We start from the raw sequence: 18,257 nt of genomic DNA, 5'->3' as shown, positions 1-18,257 counted from the left end.
AAAACAGCAAACATTTGTTGAGCACTTATCACATATTAGGCACTATTCCAAGTAATCACATGTATTAATTCCTTTCATCCTCCTCAGAACCCTGTGAGGTGGTAACTTTTCCCTTAGATCATCAAGATTCTTAATAAGCCCATGGCCCTCTAAAACAAGCAGTCTTAAATTAAAGATTAATTTCATTTGGTCATTTTCAGTACTTTCTGTTTTTATGCATCATAGACATTTGCTCTGGGAAAATATCCTCTATGTTCCATGAAGTATATTCAGTTGGTTGAAATGTGTATTTTAACAGCTATAATTAGGAAGTACCCATTGAATGTTTAACACAAACTTTATATATATATATATTTGTCTTATGTATACATTTTAAAAATTATTAGTATTGGTGAGAAACAAAGTATATAAATTTATACCTGGGTCTAAGAGAATGAAGAGTCAATTATCTTGGAACAGATGAAGCACAGAGGGCAAGGACAAAAGACAGCCACTTAAGAATTTAATAAGCAAGGCCAACTGGAGTGCACTAGTGATCTAATGGAAGAATGCATCTACTGTGATCCATTAGGAACAAGTCAAATGAGTTTAAGAACTCTATTACTTAAGTTTCTATTACTTAAATTTTCCAGCAGTTGAGAAAAATCAACAGATTTTTTTTTCCAACTAGGTTTCAGGATGACTGTTTTGGGTAATATTTACAATTTCAAACATCTCCAATCTTTTCCAAACTTTGTTGAGCAAAAATTAATGACTTAAATGCAGATTCCACCCTTGTTTAGTAATTACAAGTTTCCCTCAAACATTAGCAAGAATGTCTTCCTGGAAAATTGGTTTCCCCACATATACAAAGGAAGTTGTCTCTTCATTGACTGGATTGGTTCAAACCAAGTGGTTTTAAAAGTTAATCAAATGGTCAGTAATGTAGATAATCATAGTTATAGAAAATTTTAAGGTGACATATTTATTGGACTAATTTCCAGTCATGTCTAACAATCAGTAATTTTGGAATTCTATAAAATCATACTTAGTTACATGTATTTCACATAATCATTGCAGTTTTGTTGTTAATGCCATTTGAAGTTACCAAATAACACTCTAGATTCTTTGAAGTGCTCTTCTATGCTTTATCTTATTAGAACCTTATGACAAACCCTGGAACTCATCCAGACAAAACTGGCATAGAATCTTTCTGCTGCTATTAAGTAAGGGTTATGAGAAAGCAGAGAACAGTGAACACTCAGTTATTAACAGACAGATTTCCTGGTTCATAGTGCACTGGTCTTCTCCAGCTTGTCTTTTGGAAGGGTCACACCAGCCCCCCAAAGTGGATGTGCAAAATCCCTTGACATATTTATCTCATCCACCGTGAAAACATGGACAAATAATTCTCTCAGAAGGTAGACTGCAGGCTAAAGAATGAATTACCAAATATAAGAATTAATTTTTATATTTAAAAGAAGTAGTTACTGATTGAAATAACTAATTTCTGATCTCATTCACTTTAAGATATGTTGGGGCTTTTTCTTGAGCATTTCTGTTTTTTAAGTAGTTAATTTTCTAAATTCTCATGTTAAGTAGTTGCAGGCTGTGTCACAGCTAGAATGTGGCTCATGGTGGTTTTCTCTTCCTAGTTGCCATTCTTTCCATTTAATTATTCTCTGGAAATAGGGCTGTAGACAATATAAGATTTGCCAATAAAGTAATATGGTGTTTATACTTCTGAAGTACTTCTTGTTTTGTTTTTTCATTCTGTTTATATATATATATATATGTAAGTAAGAAGTCTGACCGATTTGCTTGTTTTCCCTTAGTCCTATTGGCTTCTTTTCATGCCTTTTTCCAAAGAAACAGAGACACTTTTAGGGATAGTTGGTGTCATTTCACTTTGCTTTTTTCCATTGCTCCCACACACAAACCTGTACCCTATATTTCTGTGTCAGCTTGATCCACCCAAATGACCACCAACTGGATTTATAGCTGTTTGCTTATATAGACAAGATGGGGAAGGTATGGAAGCAATTTGTATTTTAGTAATTGGAAGAAACTAAGATTTTAAGTGGTTCTGGGCAGATTGCACATAAATCTATACTGGAACTGCATTAAATCATAGCTTTTATTTTTAAGAAATCTTTCATCACTTTAAAATATAACAGAAGATTTCTAAATAATCACTTTTAAGTCTTAAAATATAATCAATATTTTTGTTAAGAAAAGCTGTTTCATGAGTTCAGCAGGACCTTGAAAATGAAATTACTGTACTATCAGCACATCATTATAATAAAGACAAAAGAGGCAAGCATGTGTTACACAGACACGGGTAAGACACAGGAGGAAGCCTGAGAGTGAAAACAAAAGCAAGAATACGTCAGAGAGCTAAGAGAAGCTCCAGGGAGCAAAAGCTCAGAATGAACTGCAGAATGTAGAGAATGCCCCAGGCTTCTTCAGTCTTGAATAGGGGAAAGAGCGGGCTCCATAGCTGGGGAGTGCGATACTGAGTAAAAAAGAAAACAGAATTCTTCAGGTCCTAGTATAGTTTCTTTCTGTTCCATTAATGTGAATATGAATCTGAAATTAAAGGAAAATAATTCCAAGAATGAGGGGAGTAGCCAAGCCTCCACATCCTGTGCTGGTCGCACCACATCTGGAGTCTTGTTTGTTCTTAGCGTTGTCAGGCAGTGCGTCTGTGAGGTCTCTCCCTGAGCACCAGGCGAAGCCTCAGCCTGGACAGGAGAGGGGTCTTGACTCTGAAGGAGAAAGAATTCTCAGCAGTTTGGGTGAGTGTAGGTAAGGAAGGAACTCATTAAAGTGAGAGGAGCAGGGAATGGTAGCTGCCTTGCAGGCAGCTGAGAACAGGAAAGTGCAGAGCTAGAGTTCACTGCCTTCTCTGCCTAGGGCAGATTATCCTGCCAACTCCTGAAGCCAGGGTCACCTGGCATCATGTGTCCACTTGGATCTGCACAGCGCGGGGACCAGTCCCTACCATCCCAGGGTTTGGAGAAGCCAAGGGGCAGGGGATGGAGTAAGATTATGTTCTGAAAATTTCCCAAAGAAAGGAGATTTTCAGGCAGGCTACTTACTAAAGAGCAGACTGTGCAGCTGCAGTTCCATCTGGGTCACCCAGGCAACAGGAACTTGCAGGCCCAAATCAGAGCTCTCGGCAGCCCCTCCCTACTTTTCAGGAGTAAAGTGCAGACAGAGTGAAGACTTGGAAACAGAATGAAATGGCCAAGAAACAAAGATGCTTACCACTGGAAGAGTGCGGAGAGACAAAATGCAGTAAGTTAAAGCAGTGAGAAAGCTTTATTTAAAATTACGCACTTAAAAGACAGGAAAGTGCAGGCGACCTCAGAGAGGAGGCACCCTGAAGGGCTGGGGATTCTTTAAGACTTTCAGGAATGGGGCAAAGGGCAGCATGGTGGGGTGCACAGTGTAGGTTGACATGTGGTCTCATGATGTTTTTCTCCAGTGGAAGGACACTATGTCCTTGTCAACGGTCAGTCCTCCAGATAATTCTGTAAGATAAACTTAACACCAGGAATTTATCAAGTTCCTCTCCACGACAGTGGTTACCCTCAAGCATTGGGAACATACCAGTGAGAACTACTTGCCCTGCCCTGAGATATGTTGTTGGCTGATTACTAAATAATATGTTAGGAATCTTACCTCCTAACTCCCTGGTTTTTAAAATGGAATCCTAGTCTTAAGATGGGGTCCCTCCTGTTCTTACTATACTGATTTTATCTTGGCATTTTTCAGCAGAGGCAGGAAAAGTTAATCATGATGCTTGTCTTGTGTCCTGCCCTATTTTACTAGGTTCAGTATTCTAAGAGGATCCAAAGGATTGTGAAATATATATCGAAGCAACAGTGTATTCCTTTGTTCATCCATGAATTGATTTACTCTTCAATAAATACTTCTTAAGTACCTAGTGTATGCCAGAACCCATATTATATGCTAGGAAGTAGATTTGTTCATTCATTCATTCATTCACTCACTCATGCCTGCCCATTGTGTTCGAGGCATTGTGGACAAATCAGTTAAGGTCCCTGCTATCACAGAGCACACAGGTATGTAAAAAACTTAAAATAACAGTATAAAAATCACTATAAAACATAGAAAAGCATCTGTGAAGCACAGAGACAGAGTAAAATATTTGGCTTTGAGAAGAAAAGGTTTATTGGGCCTTGAAGAATGGGTAATTCAGTGTATGGAGAAAGGATGAAGGGCACTGCAGGCAGAAGAATGGCATGTGCCGAGTCACCAAGGTGCAGAATACAAACAGGCTACATCAGGAATAAAGAGCAACTTGGTCATACGAGAAACTGTTAGAGAAACTAGAATTCTTTATCTTGGAGAATAAAGTGAAGATTGGATTTGACTTAAAGGCCACTGCTCAACCCAACATAGGTTGCCTATGTAACCCCCTGACTTGTTCAGGTTCTGCTTGAATATTGTCTGTAGTTTGATCATACTTGATCCACAAAAGGCACTTCTTACTGTTCGAAAAAACTCTCATTGCAAATTTTTGTTGTCTTCAAATATCTGGAAATCCATCATGTGGAAAAGAGGAATTCCACTCTGTAGGACAAAAACAGAGTCATTCCATGGAAGCTACAGGGAAATATATCTAGAGTCAAGGTCAGGAAAAATCTGCAATGAGAGTTTCTTCAAACAGTATGGAATACCTTTTGTGGATCAAGTGTGATCAAACTACAGAAAATATTCAAGCAGAACCTTAACAACTCAGGGGGTTACAAAGGTAATTCCTATGTTGGGTTGAGCAGTGGTCTTTAAAGTCAGGTCCAACTCTTCAGCTTCTTTGAAAGCTAAGACTGAGTCACAGCATTCTAAGAAGGCACACTAGAATTTCATAGAACCCTGGAGAGGAAAAGGACCTTGATGACTGAGTTCAATGCTTTCACTGTACCTGTGAGAAATGGAAGCCTTGGAAAGATCAATGCTAGTTTAAGGTCATCCAGCAAATCAGTGCCCCCTCTGGACTAGAATCACCTCTTCAATGCCCGTGTGGTGGTCACTCCACCATATCAGAGTGCTGCTGTGAAGTGAAATCTGGACCTAGGATTCTCAATGAATACACAATGTGAAGACCAAAGCACAATCTGTAATATTAATGGAAAGAGGGGGAACAAGAAGTTCACATTCTTCCTGATTTTTCAAAAATAAGAGGGCTTCTCCAAACTACAGCCCTTTGAGATTTTTATCTCAACCCAGGAGAAACATATATAATAATAAAGAAGAGGTGATCACAAGGAACTAACATAGAAGTACAATTGTTCTAAAGTAACCTTTACCTCTTAACATAGTAAGAAAATGTACTTGTTTATTCCATTATTCATTTCTTCATCCTATCAACCAGGATGCATCTGTCTGAGTACTGTTAAGGGTCTCACACTGAACTAAGCACATCAGGATGATCAAAGACTACAACTGAGGTTTCACGGATCTCAGAATAATATAATGTGACATGACCAATGCTTTAGAAAGTTAGAGAGGATGTTAGGGAGTGGGTATGGATGAGGAAACCCTTCCCAGAAGCAGCAATACCAAGGCTGGGATTAGGGGGTTTCAAAAGATGAGCAAGTTATTAACAATGACTAATAAAGAGAATTCATAGATATGAAGTTTAAGTTAACCACAAATTCTGAGACAAGGTGAAACAAGCTACTAATTAAAGATATTGTAGAAGAGATACAAGCATCAAGTGCAAGATTTCCTTTCACTCAGAGAATCTGTAGTTGTACAGATGAGCGTTTTCCAAAAGGAAAGGCCCAAGGGACCAGAGAGAGAATTTCTGAGTTCAAGTCTCGATGTACCATTTACTATCCATTCAATTTTGGGCATGTATCTTTGGGGCCCATTTTCTCTGCTTCCAAAGGGAGAGGATTAGACTACTCTAAATTCCTAGTTTAAAAAATGGCAAAATAGGTGAAGGGGATTAAGAGGTAAAAACTTTGTTATAAAATATATGTCTTGGGGGATCTAATGTACAGTGTAGGGGATAGGGTCAATAATAACATTGTAGTAATTTTGTATGGTGACAGATGCTAACTAGAATTATTGTGGAGATCATTTTGCAATACATAAAAATATTGAATCACTGTGATATACACCTCAAATAGGACATTGCACATCAATAAAACTTCAATAAAAGCAAACAAAATAAAATACAATTAGCCTTCAAGAATTTGACACATACCCTTATATCCCAGGTTCCTAGGCCCCAGTGAGACCTTAATATTTTCTGAATGAATGAATGAATCGGGTTACTTCTGTATAGGCCTTGTTACCATGGGCAACAAGGGCAGAACAGGTAGGGAAATGGTTGGCCACCCTGGGTCCAGGTAAAAATTTAGAGTTGGTCCCTCTTCCTTCACTGGAAAGGTATGTATAATCAGCAAAGGAGAAAGTGTGCTTCTTTATATAACTTTTTATTTGCTTTTTTAAATTACAGAAGTAATACATACTTTTTGTATTACAGAAAATACGGAGGATGAAGTAAAAATTAAAACTTTTGGTAATTCTATCACCAAGAAGCTATCATTTTTCCTATTTTGGTGCATAGCCTCCCAGTCTTCTCCTTCTACATTCACACATACATTGGAGTAATAAATTGTATGTGCCTTAAAACCTGTTTCTCCTCCCTTTGATAATATAGCATGGATTTTTCAAGGCAGCATACTCCACTAAATGAATATACTGTAATTTATATAACCAATTTCCTATGGTTAAGCATTTAGATTATTTTTTTCTATCTATAAACTATGTTACGGTAAACATATTTTGCAAATTTTACATTTATTCTTTAGGATAAATTCCTAGCATAGAATTGCTTAGTGAAAAGATATAAACATTACTAAAGCTTTTGAATATATATCTTCCTACGTGCCTTCCAGAAGTGAGTCTGCCAATTTATAGTCCCTCTAGCAAAATATAAAATCCCTGTTTCCCTCTACCCTTATCAATAATGGGTATTATCAATTTAAAAAATATGTGCCAGTGTGGGAGGCAAAAATATCACAATTGTTTTAAATATTAATTTGTTTGATGACTTTAATAGATCAACATTAAAAACAGGGTTGTATTGGAATGTCCACACAGTGAAAAAAAATTTACGAAAAAGACATCTTACACAAGCAAAATCATTTATTTTTCTGTTCATCTTCATTTATTCATTTGTTCCATCACTAAGTGCTTTCCCTATACTGTGGATAGTTATAAACATGAGAAATGGCAAAAAATACACAATCCCTACTTTCAAGGACATCACAGTTAAGAAAACAAATATGTAAATGGTGTCATAATACACTGTATAAGACACTGTATCAACACTCTAATAATACACAAAACTGACAGTGGCTCAAAGATGATCAAAAAGGGAAGGATGTTTCTTAAAAAATAATCAGACCCAGAATAAGGGGGTACCCCTCAATACCCACAGGAGGCAGCAGACAGCAGAGGGCTGTGACTTTTGGATGTAAGGGAGAACTTCCAACAAATCCAATCCTACATCATAAAATGCACGACTGTACTGATTCATAATTTTAAGTTCAAAAATAATAATTATTTCCCTTATTCAGCTGGTGTTATGCCAGTTTTTTAAAAATAACTGTTTAACATTAGACTGTTAATGTAACCATGTTATGACCAAATTTAAACCAAATTACCAATTAAGGAAAAAAATGATTCATTACTAAGTAAAGATGGAAGCAGTTCAAGCAAGTGAACACCCATCCTTGAGGAAGCTTTAAAAGCTTTTCTGCATGGTTTTTCTGTGGTTTGCCTCTTTCAATAAAGCAGCAACCTCAGAAATGTCAGCATGGAAAGTTTATGACTTATTCACCCCTGACATAACTTGAGAGTCTCTAGGAGTTTGCAACCAATCCAAAACGTCTTTCTTCTGATCATAAGATTCAGTGGCTTCACTTACTTACTTTTCTTCCTATATGAGTTAACAGGTTTACTGACAGATAGGGGAGCTGACATTCTAGTGGTTCTATTCTTTACCTTAGTCAAGATCACTTATTCTTTGTTACTCAACAAATACTTGGAACCCACTACATTTAAAATATAGCATTAGGTTTTACTAATCATTTTACCAACTGTCTGAAGTACAATATCAATATGCACATCAACTGTACCTACACTTCACAGAGGAGGAGAATGGAGCTACTGTAAATCTCAGGGCCACATGGCCAGTAAGCAGCAAAACGAGGATTCGGAATAGAGATCTTTGCACTCCAGAGATTTTTTCCCCATTTTGCCTTCCTTACTGGTCTCCTGGTTCCCAGCCTCTCTCCTCTCTAGCTTGTCTAACTCATATTCTTAAAACACCAAAGTACCCCCTGCCTTCATCAGCTCTGAGACACCATCTTGACCATTTCAGTCCACAGAACTCCCTGTCCTCTTAACTCCTATAGCTTAGCTTGTTGCTCATGTTACTTAAGTGGCACTAACTCAGAAAACGCTTAGTGGGGCCTCTGTGTTTATCATGAAATAACTCTTTTTGTCTATTTAGAAGACACTATGCCAGGATATGTGAGAGTATTCTATTACTAACACTTAAGTTCTACAGTTCTACATTTTTGACAACCTACTATGAGTCAGGCCCTATGATAAAATCTGAAGATATGGCTTCTTCCCTCAAGAATCTTAGACTGATGGGAATGTAGATATATTGATTTGTTTAGGTGCATATGTGTACACTTGTTCATCCATTCGTTTGTGGATTAATTTGGTAGGCAAACTAATTTGCTGTCTATGAGCTGTCACTGGGCACAAAAAGATAAAATGAGATACGGCCCCTATCTTTCAAGTAATTTGCAGTTTAGGAGACAAGACAAATATGTCAATGTTTTCACTCACTCAGTACACATATATTAAGCCCTTGCTATGTGGTGGACAGAATGGAGAACACATGACCAGTACGATCCCTGCTCACACTGCTGTTTCCGCTTTGGAGTAGCATAATCCTCAAAGGTAGAAGGGAGGAACTAAACTCTTTTTTATCCTATGTAATAAGCATCAGCCAATAGACATTCGTTTATTCATTTTTATATCTATTCCAAATCTCTTAGCACTTCAATGATATCATCCCCTTTTAGAGCAACTCTAGACAATGAACCTAAAACAGAATTATCAACTTTATAGTCCTTGTATAAACATTTCCAGTGATGCTTGAAATAGATAATCTTATTCCATAGTTAAACAGCAGCAGCCACTTTTTGGCTTTTATACAGAGAATAAAAGTTATTTCTAAAGAGAGATTCAGTTTTCTCCCTCTGTTACTTTGTTCACACGTTTGACAGGCGAAGGTACATATGTGGAAACACTGGTTTTCAGAATAGGTTAGTCAGAGAGCTAGGGGTTTTTTTTGAGGTTTCTCAGTGGGGGTGGTAAGTGAGGAAGATGGAGCTTCCTACTTCAATCACAGCATGTCAGTTCATTTTGTTTTAAATATTATGCTTTTAAGTAAAATTTCACTTGGAAAAGAGTCTTACTACTTAAATTGTCTTTTAAATAATTGATTAAAAAAAGAAAAAACAAGTAACACTAATAATAATTAAGTGCATTAATTGTTTAAAAATAACTGGCTGAGGAGAATCAAACAATGTAATAAGACATAGCATTTTGGCTTTATGATTTTTAATACTTGCTTTTTCAAAAACAAAAACAAAACACAAGACTCCTTCCTATGAGGACAAATGAGTCCACTTTTAAAGACAACTATAGCAGCTAATGTTACCTCGCACTTACTACTTGGTGCCAAGTACACTCTAAATCAGTCATCTCATTTAGTCAATTTAATATCCCTTTCAAGAGCCATCTCATTATACCTACTCACATTATTAAAACAAATTAGGTTGTATCAGACAATAGAGACTCATTTGCTAAGAGATTTGCTTACCCAAATATATACGATTTCATGAATCAATTTTCCCATTTATCACTTCTACTATATAGTAACACAACACAAATATATCCTACAAAGTCCAACTGTTTTTTCCAGACAGCAGCATAGCTAATATTTACTGCATATATTATCTCATTTCATCCTCAAAACAATCTTACGAGGTAAGGACTATTCCCGTGTTACAGATAAGGAAATTGAGGAACTAGTATGTAGAAGTAGGGACTGTAAAAGGGCTTGGGGAGGACCATGTGTGGGCAAGTTTTCTGGGTGAAAAGAAAAAGGGAAGGGTGCCCTCATTCCAGAAAACTCCATTATCACTTCAAACTTCTCGTATTGATACAAGCCAAACAAAGAGTTGTCCATCTTCCCCATTTCTCTTTCTCTACTCCAGTAACCATAAAAAAGGCCCGACCCTCACTCTCTATGGATGCTAATAGGTTATTTCTACTGACTGCATTTGATCAAGGAGGTAGGTGAAAACTATGAGAAGTGGAGCAAAGATGGACTACATTTAGACATGTTTAACACCATAACCATTTTTAGACATGTTTAATAGGAAAGCCTTCCTAAGGGAAAGGGTGTGAATAGATTTTGCAAAGACCCCCAATTCCCTGACTGTTATTTTCTTCTCTTTTCATTCCTTTATTCATACACTATGACTAACTTCAGTACCAGGCACTGCGATGAACACTTGGAGGTACCAAGGATAAATGAGTCAGGATTTCTATTGTTGAATGAAAAATACATTTAAATAGAAAGGCACAAGATACTAAGTGCTGTGAGATGCTACATCAAAGCCTATTTAGGCAGGGACAATATGCCACTTATCTTTTTATCTCCAGCTCTTAACCAAATGATAGCACAAAGTTAACATCTCAATACATTTCCTAAATAAATGTTTTCATGTCCAAGATTTCTATGGCTGGCTTCAAATTATCTTATGTTCATTTTATATTAGATCTTAATATGATTGTAGTAAACTACACTTGAGTTTTCTTGGACTTCATATCCAAATGTATACTAGTAACAATTACAAGTCCAAGATATAGTAAAATCAATGATTAGCCTTATTTTATACTTTCCCAGCAATAGAAAACATATAGTAAACTTGTCACTTGAGAAACAAGTGCATTAATGGGGATTGAATATAGGAACTACCGTTGGCTAAATTAATCCATTTACGTAGCTCTTCACAATCTACAAGCAAGCCTGCCCTCTAGTGCTGAAACTGTTCAATTGAATTAGAATAGCATTTAACTACTAGAAAAAGGAACTAGCACTTCATATTCTTAAAATGTAAAGCTGCATAATCTAAAAACTTCATTCTGTGAATAAAATGGCATTCCTCCTTTAAATTTGCCATATGCTTACCTATTAATCTTTTTAAACCTCAGTGCTTCCATAAAATTATAGAAATGATTTCTGTGTGTAGTAGAAAATGTTACTACTTTTTACTTAAAAATCACAGAAGTCGGCCCCGAATTTCATTAATCATGTACCTCCAATTCAGTTCTATTCTCTGGTTACTCTAAGTGACCTCATTCATATCCTGCCTTAAAATAGGGCTATATATACTGGCGACTTCCAGATAGAGATGGATGGATGGATGAAATATCCAGCTCAGACACCTCTCTTAAACTGCAGACTTAAATATCCAACTGCCTATTATTCTACATTTCCCTTGGGACATCTAACAAGCCTATCTACCTAACATGTCCAAACCTAAGCTCTCAATATTCACTCCTCAAACCTGCCCCAGAGTCTTCCCCATCTTTAAATGGCCACTTCATTCTTGGAGTTTGCCAGAGTCCAGCTCTGGCGAGTCCAGAGTCCCTGAAGGAGGAACGGCGTTGGCAGTGGCAACTGACGAATGAATGGGGACACAGACACTAGCAGAGTTGCTGAGTCTGGCCTATTTTATTGAAGTTTAGCAAGGTTATATGTTTTGAGTATGCAGTTTCACAAAGATTAGATCATTTTTCTTTCATAAAAAATGTTCACATAAAGGTCAATCTTTATAGATTATTGGCACCTTAGCAATCAATTTTTTGCACTTACGCTTGCTTGGCTTCCCTGGTGGTCTTGGAACAAACATGACTTGTTCCTTCACGCCTGGTTGGCCTGGGCCCTACTTGCAGTTTTTTTACTATTGATTCTAAAATAGCCATGGTTCCTATTCATCTGATTAACAAATATAGTTAAATCTATTCTTCTAGGTCTAGATCATTAAGTGCAGATTTAAAGAAAAACATCAAAACAGTGTAACATCAAAACAATGTAGCAAGACTAAGCTGATTGTAATTGCGGGAACTGAAACCTCTGTACTCTTGGGTAGGTGCCCAGTTTCACAGAGAGGAAAGTGTTGCACCTGGGGGATGAGGTAAGGGGGTAATGCCCACCGAATCAGAAGGCATAGGGCTTCCTAGTGGGAGGAAGCAGGGGCATGTCTGTCATAGAGTTTCCTTGAACTATTTACAATGTCTGTAGTAGTCATCTTTTCTATTGGGAGAGTCTCTGTAATCATGGCAGGTCCTTTTACATACAATCATTCATGCTGACTTTCCTTTAATGTTCTATTATTCTCCGAGACCCAACAGGTCTAGGAGTCATTTAGAAATTCCTCACGGTGGAGCTGGACAGGGAGAGGGAGCTGGAAGCCACTCAAACAATCTGTTTATTATAAGTTGATACTTGTTTCCAATGTCTTCTCTGTATCCTTCTCTTATTTTTTAATAAAATGTTAAAGTAGTAGGTAAATGTAATAAAGATTACAGTTTATAATACAAAGTTTTTTAACAGTTTACATTTTCATAAAAGATAATCTACCTTTTAAATCTTGTGATGTAGAATAAAGATGGAAAGTAGAGTTTAGTGCAATAGGAAAGCAAGTGTCCGTGGCTTCTATGCCCAGCAGTTGTCTTAAGGTATCTTTACTACCTGGAAGAATTAGGGGGATCTTGCCTCTGGCATTTCTCCCAGGGTATTTTAAATTTGGTTTTCCAATTTAGATGTGTAAGTGACCAATAACAACATTTCCAAACACCATAATAATAATGAGAGAGAGCAGGGATGTTCCTTTCAGAGGTCTGCATTGCGGTTCCTTCTTTCCAGGCATCTGGGCTGTGCCATCAGACAGGCAGTTCAGACTGGTTCCCAACAGGAGTTTAACCCAATAATGGAGCCACTGATTATTCTTTTCATTCCCATATTCAATTTATCACACATACTTTTGGTTCTATCAAAATATATTTAAAGTCTGACCACTCATTTCCATTGCCCTCAGCCTCACACACCACTGTTCATCTGATACTGCCTATTTCCATTCTTGCCTTGATCAGGACCCTAATTGCTTCCCACCTCATTCAATCCAAGTCTTGCTTTAGAAAGGCCTACAATGTCCTACAATCTATACCTACAATCAGGCACAATAACTACTACAGTCTAACCTAACTTCCTACTCCTAATACTTTATCTTGCGCACTATAGTCACAATGATCTTGCTTTCATGAAAACACCCGGCACACTGCCAGCTCAGAACCTTAGTATGTAATGTATTCATTCCTTCTGCCTGGGTAACTCCTCCCAGGTATCCATATGGTTCATTCACTTCTTCAGATCTCTACTCAATGTCACTTTATCAGTTTGTACTCTTTAAAATAGCAATCCTATACTCACACACTCCCCAAACCCCTTCTTCGACTTATTTTCCTTTAATAACCTTGTCACCATATGATAAACCATACATTTACTAATTAAAATGAAAACCCTACAAGGGTCAGAAATAACCGTCTGTGCCCGGCTGGTGCTCATGCTCACCCATGCACATTCTACACACTAATACATACTCAGGCCTAGAACACTTCCTGGCATATAGGAAATGCTTGGGACTTACTGAAATATTTAATTCAAGAGGAATGTGAGCAAGTCTGATTATAAAATAAATGGTAGAATGAAACAGGAATCCCTATTATTAGTTTATAAAGAATGGACAAATTTTTGGGGAACGAAAAAAGGATGATTTGGACCAACTGTTTTTTTGTTCAAATATCAAGGTGTATTCATTTAACACTATGTGCTTAAGTTTGAACTTAAGTCTGGGAGGTATTGTTACCACTATTTTACTGGAGATGAAACTGAAGGTGACCAGAGGTCAACTTGACTAAAAATAACAAATGTGGCAAAACAGGCGACCAACACAAGGTTCTCTAACATTACTTCTAAAAATTATCTCTTAACGCTCAAAGAAGTTTCAAGGAATAATAAAAATCCAGAACACGTAAGGTTTCTACATTGTAGATAGAAACAATGGTGTATGAACTTGCTATAAGCCATCTTAGATGTATGATAGAAAAATAAAGGTAAAGCATTCCAGGTAAACTAATAACTTCATTCAATATTCACAAAAATTAATTTTGCTAAGTTTGGTAAGTTAGTAATACTAAGTCTTAAATGAAAAATTGTTTAAATAAAGTACTAGTCTTTCATCTTTCATGGTTAAAATGCAATAGGTAGCAATCGTAAGAAAGCAAATTTTCTTTCTTACCTTCAAAATATAAGACGGGCCTTTTATCCAATCTATTTCCTACATGGAAAAATAAACTATGGGTAACACTTAGTGATACTCAGTTTATACACACACACACACACACACACACACAAACACGATGAATTTTGAATTTTGGTACATTTGGCTTTATACATATCCATTTTGCTTATTTGTTAGCTTTTAAAAATAATTGTTAAGTATAGCATCTCAGTATTTTGTAATACCCACAATTTTAACTTAATACTTAGAACAGTCTATGAAGTATGTGGAACAATTTTCACTAATACTTTAAAGCTGAAAAAGCCAAAACACAAAAGGATAAAAACTTCAAAAATGATGTAATGTGGGGAAAAATAATGAAATTTTAATGAAGCTATCTTACTATAGCTCTCCCATTTATGGATCACAGATCCATAATATAATACAACAAAGCTCCAATAAAACTGACATTTAAGACAAGGTTCTATACTCAAGTTAAAGTCTAGCATTATGATTGGACATATTTTAAAGAATATTTAACATATTGCAAACGAGATGCATGCAAAAATAAGCCCCATTATAAAAGGTGCTAATAAATTACAGACAAAGCACACAAAATACAAAGATGGTCAAACCATAACAACTGGTTTAGGAAAGGAACAAAGGAAGCCCTATCTGTGAAAGATATAACAGACTCTAAGGTGGACACAGCAAATTTTTGATGTTCTTTTAAGACTGGTGTTCAGGAAAAGGTAAATTGTCTTTTAAACGATCTCAAGATTTGCTCTAGTGAAGTTAAAAGGTTCACTAGAAAAATCTCTACAATAATGAATTGTGATAACTCACCTAAATCTTAGGGCAGAAATTCCTCTTTCCACAATCTATAATCTATTTAAATTTACCGTAACAGTTAGACTGCTTTTTTGGATTGCTATGTTACTATCCATAGGTAGCTAGGTCTGCTAACAAAAAAGACCAAGTCTTAAGTGATCTAACATCTGGTTGTGCCAAATATTTATGAAAGTAATAAAATCACACCCATTAAAATATTTTATGATCTAGAATATTCAATAATTCAGACCAGCCTTTCCTATTGAGGAAGTCAATGAGATTTTACTATTATTTCTCTTTCCTCCTGAAAGGAATATGAACCCTTCTTTGAAATGTTTCTTTGTAAGAATTTTCAGTACCACTCAAGAAATTACACTTTCTCACAAACAGAGAATTCCTCTTTAGGAGTAAGACTGACATTATTCTGCCTTTTCTGCAGTAACAAGTTATGTGTTTAAATGGTCCTTATTCGCTGCTTTAGCTATCTGGTAAGCACTTGAGACATGTGCTGTTAACACTTTAGGGTAAGAGAGTCTTGTAAGCTTGAATAAGACTTCGTCAGACTATGAGTCGTCATCAGAAAAGTCATGAATACACGTCAAGAAAGCAGTAAGACAAATCAAGCCAGCACACTCTCTTTCCTTCTCAAGCTGGACGCATGATGTATCTCAGTAAGTTCCTTAATAATTTCACATGAGCAATTAGGCAGAAAGGACAGACATGTTTTGCTGAAGAAATACTCTGCTCAAAGAAAAATGTTTCACTGCTAATACACTTCATGTGTTCTGAATTTGAGCTACTCTGCGTAACTTACATGCCTTAAAAACTCAAGTTATCTTAAATTTCTCCTCTCATCCCCTCTGTGCAAAATGATAGCATTCTATATTGAGATAAATTTTTGGTTTAGTAGATGAAAAGGCATTTGTTTTTAAGAGAAATACTCCTCACAGTCAATCTAACATCCCCATAAAAGGGGGATTTCAGGTTAAGAAGCACTGGAGTACTTCAAATAAAGTAAAACCCAAAACCAAACCAACAAAACTTATACATTATACATAAAAATACTATTACTGTCAAAAAACATACCATGTCAAGAGTTTTACTGGCATCATTTAAAGGACAAGAAATCAGACAATAAAAGACAAACACTGCAACACAGAGTCAGATTGGCACATGACAATACACCATTTTTAAAACCTCCGATGTAGGTAACACTGTTACCTGAAACCCGGCAATTTTCTAAAGATATCATGCCTTGTTAAAAATTATTGGCTCCAAAAGGTAAGGAAACAACCTCTCCATCTTTTCACAGTTGAAAATCAACACCTGGCTCTACTTGCTTCCAGTAGTATTATATTTGTATGCTATTCTATAAGAAGCAAATTGTTTCCAATTATAAAGCACCATTGAGTACTTCACTCATACAAAGGACACAATTCTGAAATTCTTACAAGAGGAGTCCTGGGAAGGCACTTAAAGATAACTAGTCAGAAGAGGAGCCACAACAGTTGGGAGATTTCTTTTCTATACTGCAGGCTCCTTAATACTACACTCTTGCATATTCCACTTAACCTCTTTATTATAGGTTTCCCAAAACATTAAATGCTGCTCAAACATAAATTGAGAAAGAAAAGACAAGAAGGGACAAGTCCACAACCTGCTGATTAATGAGGCAGAATAAATTTGCCTCCAAAGTGAGTTATGATTCTTAGGAGTTAGAACTAGAAGGAGCAAGCGCATAAAGCAGGGATGGCTTGGTTACGAGTGGGCTGTTGACTTTAATGAATAAAGTAAGTTTCATTTTCAGATTCAAAAAGCCTTAAAGGTATTTTGGGATATGAAAGCAAAATAAATAGTTTAACATATATATATTTTTAAAGGTCATCTATAACTTTACAGTGTTCGTTATTTTACTCAAATAGTGAAGATGACAAAGACATTACCTTTAGTTTAGGCTACAAATTGACAACTTGTAAGATTTCACTTGAATTGTATGTTTTGGAACTAAACAAAAATGGTCAATATTCTTCAAGTTCAGAAGTTGTGCCTTGGAGAGAAAAATTAAATAAATTATCAAACAGATTCAAATGTCTAAAATTCTAAATGTTTTACTTATAATAAATTTCATATTAAGACATCATTCATGGTGTTGTATCATAACACTGTTGGTATGCTCGGTTCTAATAATTGAGTGACTCTAATACTTAAGAAGAGCATTCCAGGGGAATTATCCTCATCTATAAGATATACATGGGAAAAAAATATCTTACACTATTCTATCAGTGTACTACAAAGTTGAACAAAGTGATTTCATTAAGAAGGCAAATAAAACAGCAATCACTTTCTCCTAGATCATTAACCAAGAACAAACCATAAACATATTTACAATGCTATTCTCCTTTAAGTAATCAATATTGAAAAATCATTCAATAAATTTACCATCAAAAATCAAGCTTTACCTTAAATCCCATATGAAATGTTCTTACTATGGAAAAATAATCTGTATACTTCTCTCCACTCCAACAATGAAACTAGGACTGTTACTAAGATTATGACTGGACTGTGAATGTGAACAGTTTTCATAACACTGGGATACTGGATGGTTGAAAAGGAATGTACAAACAGCCCTGCTGCTAGCTTGAAAAATGCCTTCTATGTGAATTAGAAAAGGCTGTCCTTTCGTCAAGATACCTTATTGCCAACAATCAGAAAATTGTGAAAATTATCAATACTGTGACTGTACTAATGTAAATGGCATCTGAGTTGTGCACAATTATACCCAGAGTTCTCTCATGATTATTCTATTATCTTCTTTTCCTATATATCTTAACTAAATTGAACAACATCGGAACTAAGGTTCTTTTAAGAAACGCTCCCTAAAAAGCCTTAAACAAAACTCCCTATGCCACAAATGACAGTTAAAGAGATCACATATATGACACTAATAACAATAATGATTCAACTTCA

Source organism: Manis javanica, chromosome 6 (assembly GCF_040802235.1).
Source record: "Manis javanica isolate MJ-LG chromosome 6, MJ_LKY, whole genome shotgun sequence".
Taxonomy (NCBI): Eukaryota; Metazoa; Chordata; class Mammalia; order Pholidota; family Manidae; genus Manis; species Manis javanica.
This window is presented reverse-complemented; position numbering follows the sequence as displayed.